The following is a 17197-nucleotide window of genomic DNA, read 5'->3' as shown; positions in this document are numbered from 1 at the left end:
ACAAAAGATTTGGAGCCAGCATTTTCCACTCAAATCGTTCAGTTTGTGAACTTTCTGCACAACTCTTATTGCCAGGACACGAGTCCTCTGGGAATAATGAAGTTGCTGCACGAAAGCTTAATGATATGTTTCCGAACGTTGCTATTGCTTGGCGAATGTACTTAAGCATTCCATTGGCAAACTGTGAGACCGAACGATCGTTTTCCAAGTTGTCGCAGATAAAAAATTGCCCTCGCTTGAGCGTTCTTGACGCCTAGGTGAACTCGCTTGCATACATGTCTATTGAAAGTGACCTCCACCGCAATCTATCCTTCGAACAGACTATATCTGATTTTGCAAAAGCGGAGGCCCGCAAGAAGCCATTTTAAAAGAGGACTGTTTGCGCTATACATGAATAGTTCCCATAAGTTCGTTGTGCCGCCTCCGAGCCTCCGCGTTGCCATTGAAGCGCTGAGCAATGTAATTCAAGATATGCAAATATTCGTAGTTCGTCTCTTGTTTGTTATTGCGAAATTTAACGTGCTTATAAAGAACTGTATTTTTGTTGTTTTTGATCGTGCCCCGTTTATTTGGTGTCGTCCTTGCTTGTCTTGCCTTTAACGAAAAAAATTTCAAATAATGTTCTCCAATTACAGTTGGTAATTTTAACCTGTATTCAAGTGCATTTTTATGGTGTTTGTATTGCCTTAAGTATTATATGTATTAGATAGTTGTAGAGTAACTTGTATAATGATTACAGCATTCTGATGCGTGAATTTTAATAAAGAATGTTTTGGATACAACCATGCGTCTCCTCACCGAATTAAAGTTAGTGATGCAAACAAAGCCTAGGTTCAGAACGATCGACATCTGAGCTGTGTTGTCTTTTCTAGGTTCTTGTTCGTTTTGATTGCACTAAACGTTTCCTTAAAACCTAGCTTTTGCTGAAAACACAATACAGATTCATCATAGTGAACATATATGTTGGTGTTTAGAACAGCACAAGTTTCAAGAAAGGTTCGTTGTTTATTTATAATAATAACTATAATATTAATCCCGTTGATCGCACCTCGTTCTTTTTATTTTGGCGCAATTAAACTGAAACATGGCATATTTCCAGCAGCGTAGCAGGTGACAGAGGGAGGGAGCGGAGTCAGTATAAGGAAAGGGGGCCAGCATGCGCATTAGTCCAGGGCCCCCATTTTTCTTAATCCTGCACTGGTTATTGTAATAAACATGGTTTATGGTTTGGGGGGTTTAACATCCCAATGCGACGCAGGCTATGAGGGACGCCTTAGTAAAGGACTCCGGAAATTTGACCACCTGGGGTTCTTTAACGTGCGCTGATATTGCACAGTACACGGGACTCAAGAGTTTTTCCTCCACCGAAATTCGACCATCGGGGTCGGGATCGAACCCACGTCTTTCGGGACAGCAACCGAGTGCCATAAACACTGAGCCACTGCGGCGGCATTGCGAAAACGAGAAACGGCAGGAAATGGCATCCAACTTTGGCGTAGATAGGCAAATGTTTTGGAGATAAAAGTACGAAGTGTTTGTCACTTCTTCGTCTCAGCCTATCATTGTTCTTTTTTTTTCCAGAGTACTATCTCTTCGACAGTCCTGTCTCGGACATCTTTCAATATCATGAATGTCTCAAACAGATTGAAACTACTCTGGGGGCGACGTCACTTTCTTGCGTGACCTCCAAAAGTGCCAGAAGATCCCGCCGAAACCATAATGCGAAAGTTCTTGGAAGTAGTTACTGAACACGTCCATTTCTTGGAGTTGTGTATCGCCCACATTAAGCTACTGTAATAAGCGGCGGGCCTTTGGTTATACGTTGCTATCATATTTCAGGAAGTATTTACTGTTATACTGAGCAGAGAAAAGACTCTGAGCCCAAGCCTGCCTAGGCACATCACATGAGCGCCAGCCTACCAGGGATTCCGTGGTTACGAAGCTGTGAATGCGGCTGACATCGCACAGCACACGGGTGCCTTAGCGTTTTTCCTCCATAAAAACGCAGCCGCCGCGGTCGGGTTTGATACGGAGTTCCCGGGTTCGAACCCGACCGCGGCTGCTGCGTTTTTATGGAGGAAAAACGCTAAGGCGCCCGTGTGCTTTGCGATGTCAGTGCACGTTAAAGATCCCCAGGTGGTCAAAATTATTCCGGAGCACTCCACTACGGCACATATTCCTTTCTTCGTTCACTCCCTCCTTTATTCCTTCCCTTATGGCACGGTTCAGGTGTCCAACGATATATGAGACAGATACTTCGCCATTTCCTTTCCCCAAAAAACCAATTATTATTATTATTATGCCCGAGCGTTTATCCTCCAGACACCTACTACCGCCTGCTCGCCAACCGATGAGCCTAGCCGACCGCTTCTGCGGTTTCCAGAAATCGTCGACTATTAGAAAGACAGGCATCACCAGTTCCTTCCTCCAGCAAAGGGGCTGTCGAAGGCAGACGAACGCATTCGGCGACAGCTACAGACGCCCACCTACTGGTGTACCGCCGTAGCTTCTCGCTATGCCCTGAAAGTGAATCCTTTATGTCCACACTGTGATGAGCTCTCATCTCTATCCCACATGGGGTGGGTCTGTCAACACAGAGCCCACTTCTCTCCCCACTCCACCCCCACTGAAGAGGTTTGGGAGATCTTTCTCCTCGAGTGCTAGAGTGTGACTCCACAAGCTGCCCTCGCACGCCGGGCTCGTGAGGCGGCGTGATCTTGGGGCATCCCGGGCTATACGGACGCGGTCCAAGAAGATATCGGTATTCACCAACTACGGCGGCTCATCCTCTCTATTTCCTTAATAAAGGTTTGTTCTCTCTCCAGAGAATTGCACTTAAGTCTGCTTTACAGCGGAAATGCGAAAGTTTTTCCCTGTCTTACTTGTCCCTACCATTTTCATGTTATTTTCTGCGTCATTTAGTGTTTCTTCTTGCTGGTTGTTTTTCATTGCTTTTTAGATGTTACTATTTTTGTTTCACTTTTGTTTTTCTTTTATTTCTATTTCTTGCTTTGTTTATTTCGTTACATATATGTTGCATGATAACTGTTACATAATAAACGCTTGCATTTTTGTTTTATTTCATCATGCTCATCAACCTGACTAACACCAATGCAGGGCAAAGCCCTCTCCTATGTCTCTCTAGTTAACCCTGTCCTTCGCCAGCCGCATCCGCACTATGCCTGCAAACTTCTTATCTCCTCTGCCCACCTAACCTGCTGCCGCCCCCTGCTACTCCTATTTTCTGTTACAATCCACTCTATTAACCTTAAGAACTAACTGTTATCTTGCCGTCGCTTTATATCCTAGCCTAAGCCCATTTCTTTCTCTTGATTTCGACTAGGATTGATTTCTTCTTCTTGATTTCGACCATGTGACCAACGCCGTGACAGTGTGGCAGTGAAGCGACGGCGTGGCGTTTCAGCCACGGCGTGGCGGCGCAGCCACAGGGTAGCGGAGCCGACACGCTGAAGCTCGAAATACTACCGTAATGTAGCTATCGCTACACGAACACGAATTCTGTGATGTGTTCTGTGTGCATATCAGGTACGTGCCGCAGATAGGGGTTGCGGAACTGGCCGTACGCTGGGTCCAGGAGCAGTGCGTCAGCAGCCGCGGCACGGGATCCCCGCTGCAGCTGAAAGTTGTGATGCGTCCTTTCTTTCCCAAGCTGCGCTTCCTGACCATGACCGCCGAGGACTTCATCAGGGGCCCGGTCACGTTGGGCATCATGGACGGCGACGAGGACCTATGCGTGCTGCGGAACATAGTGTCCAATGGGGCGCTGCCACTACCGCCGGGATTCTGCGAGTTGACGCAGCCCCGTTACTGACTGTGCTTAAGTTCTCTGTAAAGCCCATGTTGAAGGGTCAAGATTGTCCAAAGGCTGCGCGGAATAAAAAAATTTGAAGTAATTTGACAACTACTGCAAAGAGCAAAAGTGTAATGTTACTATACAGCGAAATGACAGAAGAACGTGTTTCAAAAGTGCTGACATTTCGGAAGGTTTGCCCTTAGAACTAGTGAAAACTTATTTTGTACAAACTGCTACAAACAATAAACGCATTGGCTGCCTGTAGCTTCCTTTTCATGGACGTGATGTTGATATAGAGCTATATTTTATCTCTGAGACAACAGACTTGAAGGTGAGCCATTAAAGAGGCGTACGGCGCATCTGAGCAAAAAAGCAATTTGCTTTGTTTGACCGCGGCGCCTGCGTTTTTATGCAGGAAAAACGCTAAGGCGCCCGCTCTGCCAACTCTTCAAACCTGAGCCCACTGGAGATTGTGAGGGTGGCCAGCGGCTGACGGTTTGCCTGTGGTTCGGTGATGCGCCGCAAGGTGTCAAACAGCCTCCGCGAGCTGACATCTTCCTGCATCCTTTGGCATAGTGAAGCCCACTGCCGGCGGTATAGCTTGTTGGTGTGGCGGGCGCTGAATCGTCCAAGCGGTTGTAGACAGTCCAGTCGGCGGCTCTGTCAGTCCGTCGCGCCCGTCGCTCTGCGCGATCTGCGCAGATTGAGCAGCTCGATATCAGGTGTGCGCTGCCCTCCCCTTAGCTCTGCTCGTTGGGTGGATGCGAGAGCGCTTCGGACTAGACTTGAAAAGAAATCTGCGCCAGTGGCCGCAGCCTCATCAACCGCTCGCCTCAACGCACTCCAGTTGGTAATGGAATAGGCAGGCTTGGGGCCCGCCTCCAACACAGTGGGTTCGATTAGGGTGGAGTAATGATCCGAGCCCCAGAGAGATGGTGATCGGCGCCATGTCCCCTCGATGCCTCTGGATGCGAAGGCAACGTCGAGGCAGGAGCCGGTTGTTGCGCGTCGTCGAAAGGTGGGCTCGGCAGTGTCTAAGGGGGTGAGTCCCAGCTGCGTTGCTGCGTCGTGCAGGTCATCTCCACGCGCGGAGTTGCGCGCACTGCCCCACGCACTATGGTGGTCGTTAAAATCACCATAGATGATTTGGCGCGGGGCACAACACGAAGACACAGCACGAAAACACAGCGCGTTCCACGCGACAGCTGGACGCACATAAACACTGGCCACCGACGAGTCAACACCACCGACGCGCACTGTCACCACCACGCACTCCTGGACGTCAGATGTCGCCGCCGCCGAGCCGACTATGATGTGCTGGACGTCCTACCACACGTATATCGCGCACCTTGATTTCCCGGGGCGCTGAGATGTGACACAACAGGGCACTGCGGCACAGGTGGGTTCCTCGCACGTGGTGGCTGACTGGTAGCCAATGTAGCCAGGTAGCCGCATCTGGGGCTCCCCGTCATGTGAACGTAAGTACGTCTCCTCCAGCGCGATAACTTCCGGCGAATCCTGTGCGATGCGAACTCGCATTTCGGCGTACCGCGCCGCAAGTTAGCGCACGTTCCACTGCAGGATGGATGGTATGCGGGAGGGAGTCCGGCGGCTAGCCATCATGCAGGCTTATCTGTGCGGGAGCACCCAATGCTTCTAAGCAAGCCCGGTGTCCATCGGTGCGCACCGGGAAAAGTGCGCTGAGGGCGCGCAACGCCAGCTTTAGGCGCGCGATCTCCGCGTCCCGTGCGTCAGGGGGCTGGCCATGAGAAGCGGTCGCAGGCTCGGGCCGCGCTTCACGGGACGCCGGTAACCGGATTGCCGCTGCCGCTGCCGGCGCTGCCGTTGCTTCGGTGGCTGCTGCTGCTGAGGTGTTCCCCTGACGGCCTGCGCATAAGAAAGCGCGCGCGGCGTCTGTTAATGTTGCTGGGCTGAGGCCGCTGTTTCAGCCTGGACGACGGCTCGGACAAATCGCCTGGACATCGGGGCCATGGATGTGGCCATTAAAATGGCCACGTGACGCTCTCGCTGCCAGTGCGGGCACGCTGGGTCAATGGCTGCGTGCCGTCCCCCGCAGTTAATGCAGCGTGGCTTGCTCGCGCAGTACCAGGTTCGTGCGGCCCGCCGCAGCGCGCGCATCAGGCTGAAGCGCGACACACCTCAGTGGCATGCCCCAGACTGGCGCGCTTGCCACGCTGGAGCGGCCGGCGACGGCAGGGGCGGACCGCAAGCCTGCGCTTGAATATGGTGATGAACGCCAGTAGTGTCGGCGCCGCAAAACGGAAAGCGAGTGTGCTGCCCGACAGAGACGCCGACACCATCGGCACCGTTGACACCGCCGCCGCTAGCAGCTCCTCCGCAGTCCTGCGCCCGTACACACCGAAGACCAGGCCGGAGCTTTGGTTCCGAGGAGGAGGCTCCTTGGCGCAGACCGGAACGCCGCGGATGACGGCTGTGGCTAGCAGGGCCTGGAGAGCATCGCTGCTCCCCGCGACCATTGCAACCACAATCCGCCGCATGTTGATCCGGACGGCGAGGACGCCCGGGCGCGATCCGATCTCCTCGGCCAACTCCCAGCCCTGTTCTCTGGTGAAGACGGTGCACCGGTTCGCAGGCCGAAACAGCAGCGTCCCGACCAGGCTGGACGGGACCTCCATGGCAGCCGCGGCTCGCTCCAGGGCAGCTCTCCGGCGCCGCTGCGCCTTGGAAGAGATGGTGCGTCACGGGACCAGGCTGGCCCCAGCATCAGCGTCGCCGCTGTCTGCGGCCCGCTGAGGAGTTGGGCGCGCTCGCTGCCAGCAGACGAAGCCCCAGCCGCAGCCTGGTCTCGTGCGGCGGGATTTGGTGAGGTCGCACCCGGTTTTCTTCCGGACGCCGTCGCCCCAGCATCAGCAGCAGGCTGGAGGTTGGCTCCATGGGGCTCGTGCTGGGCAGGTCCTGCTCCTTCGAGTGTGGAAGGAGTGAAAACAGTGACGGTGGGGGGCTTCGAGCTTCCCGCCTAGCCACCGCGATGTCCCTTTTGGTTTCCGAGTCCCTCTCCTCCTCGGACCCCGTTGAGCGTCGCCGTTTCCTGAGAACAGACTCGTCCATCGGGGTGCGCATGCTCTCCTCGGCTGCAGGTGTCCTCCCGCAGCAGCTGCATCAGGGGCAGAGGGCATCACAGCCGGTTCCCCAGGTGTAGCAATGGTGGCAGGAAGCATAGGGGTGGCCAGAAATGGCGGAGAGGGAGCCGCCATGGAGTTCTGCGTCTGGTGAGCGAGCGCCATGGCATCCTTCAAGGATAGAACACGTAGGTCCGCCGGCGACACGTTCAAGGTCCCGATGACGGTCTCGAGTTTCTCCGAGGTGAAGATGAGCGCCGCCATCAGGCACCTCACCGTGTCCCGCAGACCAGCGACCTCGGCCTGCATTCGCCGAATGACGCTGGACGACCTTTCTCTGGATGGCGTTCGTCTCCGTGATCGTGAGCGTGAGCGGCCTGCCCTGCGTTGCTGATTGTCACCGCCGAACACAGGCCTTCGCTCGTTCACGGAGCCTGTGGCCTCCATGGTGAGGCCCCGCAGCGCCGCGAAGCCTTAGGCCGAGCGTCCGAAGGAGCAGAGAGCTAAAAAACACGTCCGCTCGCTTCGTGCGCCCGCCGAAGAACCTCCACCGTCGTGGCGGAGACTTATTAATATTTCTCTAGTTGTGGTTTATTTTAAAGCGATACGAAAAGGAAGAAAAATAAACCATTACTGGAGGTAAAAGCCGCCTTCGTTCGCGTTATGCAGCCGCGGTTTATTTGCTTACTGACACACAGAAGAGGGTTTGCCGCCTTGGTATTCATAGTGAGCTGGCGCCCTGTGGGCACCTAAGCGGCGTTTTCAGGTACGTGGCGGGGCTACATCAGAGTTTTAACCAAGTTAATACCTTTTTATTGTTTGAGTCAAAAAAAACAAAAAATGGTTTGTGGTTAAGCATTGCTAAACATAAAATAAGTACGAAGACACGGCTTTTTCCAGCCACTGTGGGCACCCAAGCGGTGTTTTCAGGTACGTGGCGGGGCTGCAAAAAGCCGTGCCTTCGAACTTATTTTATGTTTAGCAATGCGTAGGGTTCGGCGCGCTGTCGCATCTTTTTGTACATGTGTTTCGAATATTCCGTGAGAGGGCAGTCACCTAGGCTGCGCGTCCGGTTTTGTTTTATTTTGTTTTGCTTTGGTGCACGCCGTTAGAAGGGGACTCATGCCTTTTTGGTTAGTCTCCCCATTCGTCCTTGCGGTTTCCTTCGCCGCTCCGGACGGCGGGGCTATCTGCCGGCCTCGACCTTGGACCCCTGTTCCCTTGGAGAAGGATTGCGAGACCACCTAGGGAGGAACTCGGGGTAAGGAAAAACGCTGACATCAGTTCTGAGCTTTCCTATTCGTCAAAACTGATGAGCCGCAGTTAGCAGTTTATGTTTACGTGTGGAAAGGGGCGCGGGCATCATCGGGGTGTACCCGCGAAGGGAGCCGCGCCCGTGTGCTTCTTCTCTAGCTACTCCTAGCTGGGAGGCGCTCGGTCTGGCCGAGTGCGGAGGTAGTGACCGTTGAGAGCTGGTGCAAGGCGCGCCAGTTTGGCTGTTGGGACGCAGTCTCCCTTGCCTCTGTGCAGGCCGACGGCTAGGCCGGCCGCGGATAGTTGTGGCCGTATACTGACTTTTGATTGTACCCATCTGTAAATAGCCCGTATAAAAGTTCGTTTCTCACTAAATCGCTTCGCCTGCAAGTCATATCATCGAGAACCCTTCACGCGGTGCAACCAGTTGCTAGAAATCGCCGAACCAACACCACCGGCAAACCTTTACTGGCGCAGTCGACAGTACTGGTGCTCTGCAGCGGCCCCGAGGAACGGACGAAGACATCCACGGAGAGAACGACGAAGTTCGGCATCCAAGGCGAGATACAGAAAGGACGACAGGCTACGGGGGTACGAAAATGCGAACCGCATCGGGCGTGAAACGCCGAAGACAAGGCCTTCAACAGACACAGAGTGGTATCCCTGAGCAACGGCGGCAGTTGGAAGATTCAAGCGGACACGGCCTTCAGCGGACAGAAAACGGCATCCCCGAGTAAAGGCAGCAGCTAGCGGCTTCAGTCGGCGCCTGATCCGAGGTTGCCGCCATTCCTGCCCGAAAAGAGGACCCTGAGCGCAGCTCCTAGGGAGTTCTCTGATTCCTTCGTTTTCTTAGATGTCACTGTTTGACTAAGGCTTGCGTAGTTGATGATAACCCGATTTTGTCATCTTAACCCAGACAAGGCATCTACGATGGACAGCGGTAGTGGCAGTGGAGACAAGGGCAGCAACGAGGCGTCGGGGTCACGACATGGCCAAAACATTGAGAAAGAGTTGGAATTGTATGAAAAAAAGATATGAGCCTTAGAGCTCGAGATGCAATTCATGCGTGCTCTAAGCCAGAATTCAGTGCCTTCCGAAGATGAGCGGTTGAGACAGTATGCTGAGCTACTCGCCGGCGCGTTCCCCAAATTGCCGGCCGACGGTGAAGTACCCGTCTGGTTTGAGTCACTGGAATGCTCGCTCGTGGCTTACAACGTGCCGAAGGAACATTGGCTGAGCTTGTGTTCCCGGTGCTGGCTGAGCGGGTAGCCTACTTATCGACACGGTTCACCGCACAGCAGCACAGAGACTATGACAAGTTGAAGGCGGTGGTCCTAGACGTGTTGATACTTTCAGCCGCAGTGTATGAAAGGCGGTTTTCTGGGGCCACCAAGCGCCGTGAAGAAACCTGGAAGGCTTTTGTCACACGCGTCCAGAGTTACTTAAATTTTTATTTATTCACGTTGCGTGTCGTCTTTTGACGGATTATTGAAGCTACTGGTTGCCGTCCAGCTCAAGACGGGGCTATCAGAAGAAGCACATAAATATGTCAAACTGCGCGAGGGTGAGAAATGGTTGAATGCGGATGAGATAGCTGCACTCCTACACACATACGAGGAAGTCGCCGGGAAGGGAAGCGCTCAGAGGAAAGCCGACAGCTTTAAAGGTTTTGACACGCCCCCAAAACCGAGAACTGAAGCCCCAACTACGCAGAAGCATGGAGCAGAGCGAGGAGACAGATTAGCCGCAGTCAGGCCAGGAGAAGAAAAGAAAAAGGTATCGCGGTCGGGTGGCTGTTTCCGATGCGGGAGCTGGAGACATTTTGTCGCGAACTGCCAATTTGATCGTGAGAACCCAGCAGACAGACGAGAGAATCCACCGCGCGATGATAGGCTAACGGCACGCGTGTCCACCCATGTCTTGCAATCCACGCGTCCAGCGCTCAGGGACATTAAAATCTGCTGTAGGGAAGCGGTTATAGGCGCTATTGTGGACACCGGTGGAGATATCACCGTAATGGTCGAAAGCCTTGTACCTGAGGAGTTCGTCTCAGGACGATCGATCTCGTCTCTGCTTTCGGAGAGAAGGTAGATGCAAAACTGGCTGTAGTTCCGTTGGCGCTGTTTATTGGCGCTCTCCTGATCGAAAATGTGGACGTTGAGACACCGGTGTTGTGTGCGCTCACCGACACGCTCACACAAGCCGACTGTCTAATTTCCGCAGACTCATGGTAACAGCTGCACGACTCGGTCAAAACGGACAGTGAGGGTATCGTGCAGGTGGTGGGAACTCTGTCGCCGCCGGCTGACGACAGACCAGATAGATCAGGGCCAGACTTGGGCACAGAGCCCGTCCTGGCGTTCGCAGATGAAACCCTGCCCCAGCAGACAGTTGACAGTAATGAGGTCGAGCCATCACAGGGGGGCGGCAAGGCTGAGCTTAGCGGGGCACAGAAGTTTCGTGTGGAGCAGCATGAGGATGAGACTCTGCGTCAGGCCTGGCAGAACGCCAAGCAAGGAAAGGCGGGCATATCTATCGTAGACAGAGTTTTGTATCATAAAGACCAGGTGCAAGGCCAAGGGGTACAGCAGTTAGTACTGCAAAGATTACGGAGAGAGGCCGCACTCAGTCTAGCACACGAGTCCTATTGGGGGGGACACCTGGGTTTTCTCAAGACTAAAGCTCGCCTAAAGTACAGTTTCTACTGGCCGGGCATGGAGTCGGATATTCGCAAACACTGTGACAGCTGCCATAGCTGTCAAGCGCGTTCAGACCACCTGCGAACCGATAGGATACCGATAACGCCTTCACTCGCCCGAAGTTTCCCTTTCAGAAAGTGAACGTGGATATCATAGGTCCGATTGAGCCATCGTCTGGCCGAGGACATCGATACGTGCTTTGCATAATAGATCTGTGGACGCGTTGGCCAGAAGTAGTCTGCCTAAAGGTCTTTGTCCGCCAAGGCAACCTGCGACGCGCTGCTTTCGGTGTTTAGCCGGACTGGGGTTCCCGAGGTGGTGTGCTCAGACTGCGGCACCAATTTCACAGCCGCACTTACGAAGGAGTTCCTCGAAAGACTGGGCTGTACGCCACGCTTTTCCGCTCCCAATCATCCGGAGAGCAATGGGGCGGTGGAGAGGTGGAACAGAGTCTTTAAGACCACGCTCTCACACGTATTCGAAAAAGAACCGAAAAACTGGGACAAGTTCATTCCCTTTCTTTGGGCCTAGCGGGAGGTGCCACACGACACAACTGGCGTGTCACCCTTCCGAATGCTTTACGGCCGAGACCCAGTAGAACCACTCGGTATCCTGAAGCAAAGCTGGGCAGGGGACATTGTGGCACCCGGGGAGCTAGCGAGTGCTCCCGCTGAGTATTTGGAAAATCTGAAAGCACAGCTCAAACTCGCGGCCGACATTGAGGAGGTAACGACTAGAAAACAGCAAGAGGCGTACTCGTCGCACTACTACAAGCACGCAATGGTAAAAACCTTTCGCGAAGATGAGGCAGTCCTCGTTTTTGATGACAAGAGGCCAGGGAAAATGTACCCAAAGTGGATAGGGCCGGCGGTGGTGACAAAAAGGTACCGCGAGCACTCGTACTATGTGCAGATGAGTGATGGTCGCCGCATGCAAATACATGCAATTAAGCTACGCCCTTACGTCGGGAAGGTAGGTTCGGTGAGCGTCATATTTGATGGCGACTGCAATTTTGGAGAAATCTATTATACCCCGCGCGCAAGCAACGTCCCGAAGGACCGGGTAATGCCTATGCCGGATAAAACAAGCCACTTAGACAGGGATGCAGCGGAGCTGGTGCACGCCACGTTCGAGCAGCACTAGGCATTATTTGATAACAAACCGTCGATCGCGCGCGTGGGCGAACGCAGCATAAAGCTCGCAGAGGGGGCAACTCCAAGGTGAGGCCACCCTCATAGAGTCCCAGAGGCTTTCAAAGACGAAGTATCGAGGCAAATTGATGAGCTCCTTCCACAAGGCCTCATCTACCCCTTCAAAAGCCCTTTTGCACACCCGATCATGTGCGTTCCCAAAAAAGGCGGGTCGGCACGTCTTTGCATAGACTACCGAGCGCTGAACGCGGTGACCGAGACCGACCAGGAGCTGATCATGCGAGTCAGAGCCGCGAGGTTCATAACACTTCTGGACCTCAGGCGCGGCTATTGGCAGGTACCACTCGCTCAGGATTCTCAGCTTCCGACAGCGTTCATCTCGCACCTAGGTTAATTTGCCTGGCGGGTGATTCCTTTTGATCTTAAGAACGCAGCAGCAACCTTCCAACAGAAAACGAACCAGTTGCTAGCCGGGCAGGAAGAATACGCTTGCGCCTATCTAGACGATATCGCCGTATTCAGCCAATTTCTAGAAGCGCATATCCATCATTTAAAGCGGGTATTTTGCACTCTGGAGAGGGTGGGCTTGCACGCTAGCTCGGAGAAGTGCCAGGCAGCGATGCCTTCAATCTGCTACCTGGGGCACGTTGTCGGCTCAGGCCGGCATGGCCCAGCCAAAGAGAAAATTGAGGCATCGAAGGAATTCAAGCCCCTAAGACAAAAAAAGAATTGAGGTGCACCCTTGGGCTGTGCCGCTACTACCGTAGCTATGTTCCCAATTTTGCAGAAATCGCTCTGCCACTAACATGCCTGACTGGAAAAGGCGTGCCGAACAAAATACCGTCGCCAGATGACGCGGACAAAGCCTTGAAAGCCCTGAAGAAAGCTCAAAGCGAGGCGGTTTCACTGACCACTCCGGACCCGCGAAAGCCGTATCTGCTTTTTACAGACGCGTCGGCAGTAGCAGCCGGTGCCTGCTTAGCGCAGCTTTCTGACAACGGCACTGAGGCGCCGATAGCCTTCGCCAGTCACAAGTTCACACCATCGCAGATGCGGTGGGCGGCAATCGAGAGGGAGGCATTCTGGGTAATCTGGGCATTAAAAACGATTGAGACGTGGGTGTGCGCCGCCACCGTGACTGTCATCACTGACAACAATTCGATCTCCTTTCTTACGAGCAGTGTGCCTCAAAGAGCAAAGCTTAGGCGCTGGACTCTTGCACTCCAACGCTACAACGTTACCATTGAACATCGCAGAGGAGCCGACCACGCTAACGCAGATGCCTTGTCTACAATATCCAACGCTTGTTGGGATAGTGCACGGGCTGACATGCCGCATTGACCGCTGGGGATAGTGGACCAGAGAACTGTGTGCATGGTCCACAAACTGTACTCGTTGTACTCAAGAAAGGCGCGCGTCGATCGAACGAAAGTGTGGGATTTCCGTGCCTGTTTTATTTGTCTATATTTTGTGGACCTTAGTAGCATGTATCTGTGTGTGAGACGAAGGGTCGCAGCATGCGGTCTGGCAGGCTCCGGTTGCTTGCTCGTGCAGAGGTACTCAACCACCTCAACCGCCACTTGCCGAACCCTTTTTGTTGTTTGTTGCCTCGGCTTATCTCTGAATAGATTAGCCGGGTCTTAGGGGAAGGTGTAGGGTTCGGCAAGCTGTCGCATCTTTTCGTATTTGTGTTGCGAATATTCCGCGAGAAAGCAGTGACCTAGGCTGCGCGTCCGGTTTTGTTCTATTTTGTTTTGCTTTGGTGCACATCGTTAGAAGGGGACTCATGGCTTTTTGGTTAGTCTCCCCATTCGTCCTTGCGGTTTCCTTCGCCGCTCCGGACGGCGGGGCTACCTGCCGGCCTCGACAATGGACCCCTGTCTCCTTGGCGAAGCATTGCGAGACCACCTAGGGACGAACTCTGGGGTAAGAGAAAACGCTGACATCAGTTCTGAGCATTCCTATTCGTCAAAACTGATGAGTCACAGTTTGCAGTTTATTTTTACGTGTGGACAGTGGCGCGGGCATCTTCGGGGTGTACCCGCTAAGGGAGCCGCGCCCGTGTGCTTTTTCTGTACCTACTCCTAGCTGGGAGGCGCTCGGTCTGGCGGAGTGCGGAGGGAGTGACCGTTGAGAGCTGGTGCAAGGCGCGCCAGTTTGGCTGTTGGGACGCGGACGGCTAGGTCGGCCGCGGATAGTTGTGGCCGTATACTGACTTTTGACTGTAGCTATCTGCAAAATAGCCTGTATAAAAGTTCGTTTCTCACTAAATCGCTTCGCCTGCAACTCATATCATCGAGAAGCATTCAAGCGGTGCATCCGGTTTCTGGAAATCACCGGAGCAACAGCACCGGCAAACGTTTACTCAATGCTTAACCACAAACCAATTTTTTTGTTTTTTTCTCCTGAAATAATGAAAAGGTATTAACTTGGTTAAAACTCTGATGTAGCGCTCTCAGTGCAGTCTCATGTACCCCAGTTTCCATGCCTTGAAAAGATACTCTTAAATTCGCATGCATTGGAATCTGTAGCCATAAGATTTATATTGACATCGCTCATAAGTATGAAAGGAAGTTTAATAGAAGCTAGATAGTCAACCAGGCACTCGGTAAATTGAAAAAAGTCTGCTTATGAACCATGGGTGGTTGGTGCATTGCAGTAATAATAACGTGTGACAAAGATATAGAAAGGCATTGATAATTGAGAGTTTCGACCAAAAATTCTTCAATTACAGTAGGCGTGTAGCAGTCTTTCACATAAATTGCAAGACCACCGCCTATTCCATGAAGCCTCGTCAAACCATTGTACTTATAATCATCAAAATAAATAGATTCATCCTGTGTGGAAAGCCAGGTTTCAGATAACAAACAGCATCGAACTTTGTTTGCAGTGACGAAAGTAGGAGGGAGCTGAACTTGATTCCAATCTTCATTTTAAGGAATTGGAAAAAACAGCGCAATCAAAGACGAGACACAAGAGAAGCACAAAACACCAGCGCCGGTGTTTTGTGCTTCTCTTGTGTCTCGTCTTTGATTGCGCTGTTTTTTCCAATTCGTTAAACATGTACCAACCAGCCCGTATTTTCCCTCTTCTGGAATTCATTTTAAGAAGTATGGATACCTGGGAAACTTGGCAAGAGTTTGTTGTGGGTGGTACAGCGTGAATGAGAAGAAAGAAAAATTAGAAGACGACACAGGAAAGCTTTACCTCCCAACTGATCTTCTTATTGAGAAAAAAAAACACACTTTATAAATCACAGTTATAGGGTGCTGAAGTGCTTACATCACTGGCCCAAAATCCTTTCAAGGGGTGTACCTTTAACAACTCATCTGCTACTCGGTGAACCCGGTGTCCAATAACTAAGACTTATCAAGAACCGAGACCTCCTCTACAAAGAGCAATAAAAAGGATAGTAGTCCAGATTGTGGAGTAGCATAAAACGGATAACGGACTTCGAATAGAGAAGAACACGCGGGCGCAGACTAGCAACTAAATTTTATTGGAAAAACATGTGAAATAAATAAGATGAAACATGCACGAAACCAAACAAAAAAACAAACGCATCGAAGATTACACTGCGGATGGAAGCCTTCTATCGAGGAAGGCTATCTCATTTTCCTGTAATGCCACGGATGGTATCGCCACATTCGTGTGTGTGTTCTTAGCCATGCAATAAGCTTCGAAGATTTCCCTGCCTAACTGGTTGCTGCTGTAGTAATGGACCTCTTTGTTATGAATGTCAGGACGGCAAAGGTTGTCATTTTGATCTTTGCAATAACTGCAGTGCTGCACTAGGTGGGAAGAAGGGGGTTTTAAGGCGAGAGCCTTTTATGACTCATACTCCCAGTCGAGGACCTGTTCGTCCGCTGTATCGCCAACCGGAAGTCACGACAACAGAAGTGACAGCATACGATCGGTAAGCTCATTACGGTCTTCAATTCGATAACAAAAAATTCTTTGTGCAAGATTGGATTCGAACAAACATCTTTCCGATCAGCAGCCGATCGTGCTCTACAACGCAGCTTGCTGCCAACGCTTATGCATTTCTCCTCGTGTTGGACGCTGGAGAGTGTTTGCGGGAAGGAGTCGAATCAGACGGATGCCTCCCAAACGCCCTCCAGTGTCTCCAGCATTTAAGATTCACAGACAGTAGTTTACTTAATCAACATCTTAACCAGACATCAGTTAGTAACACATGCACCAACACCACTCTAAAGGCTTTCCTCTCGCTGCACTTCAGGTAAACAAAGTGCCCCCTGAATATTTTTCATTTAGAGGGAATTCTAATTATCTTTCAGTGTGATGCTTATGCACCTGTCCGCCTGGCCGTAATACACCTTTCCACAAGAGAAAGGTACCCAATACATGACGCCTTTTTTTCAGTTTATGAACTTTTCTGCGTGTGCAACTGAGCACTGCCGATTATCTTTTCTAAGAGAGCCCGGATTCAGCTTCTTGAGCACAGCAGCGCGTACTTTCTCAACTTTTTGTTCGGCGAAGAACACCACCTGCATATTCCACCGCGCAGCGATCTTCTTCAGAAGATGTGCGACACCGTGCATATACGGGATGTACACGACTTTCCATCATGCCTATTCCTGCTGCCCCTGAAGATGAGGCGCCGCCTTTAGCTTCAGCTTGCACAGGATTCTTTCCGCTAACCTTGCAAGAATGCTGTCTTGATCTATTAAAAAATCGAATATAAAGCCGTGGATCGGTTTCGTATTGAAATGCTGCCAATATTTATGCATAGAAGTTCTATTACTCTTGTGATGATAGAAAAAGTTGAGCCCAAGAAGACATCTGCATAATCGAAGTTCCAAACACATGGCTAGAGGTGCGTCCAGGTCAGTCAATTTCTCAACCACCTCCAGTTTACAGTCAAAAGAGAATTAAAGCTCTTTTTCCTTATGACAATGCCAATCACAATCAAGGCAACCAAATTTTCTAAGAATTTTGACCCTTCCTCCTGATTTTGCCCTTGAAACAATTTATGTCCTCACCTTGTCTGCCGTAAACAAAAAATTGAGAAAATTTGAGACACATTACGGCTCTCGACCCTGTGTATACTATGTAGACGTAGCAGGGCCATCACCCATGGAATTTTACTCGGCTGCTCTTTTATACCAGGAAATGAACGTTGACATATTCTCCTTCCAAGCCCAGAATTCAGTGCGA

This window comes from Amblyomma americanum, chromosome 5, assembly GCF_052857255.1.
Source record: "Amblyomma americanum isolate KBUSLIRL-KWMA chromosome 5, ASM5285725v1, whole genome shotgun sequence".
NCBI lineage: Eukaryota > Metazoa > Arthropoda > Arachnida > Ixodida > Ixodidae > Amblyomma > Amblyomma americanum.
Note: the sequence above shows the minus strand (reverse complement) of the source record.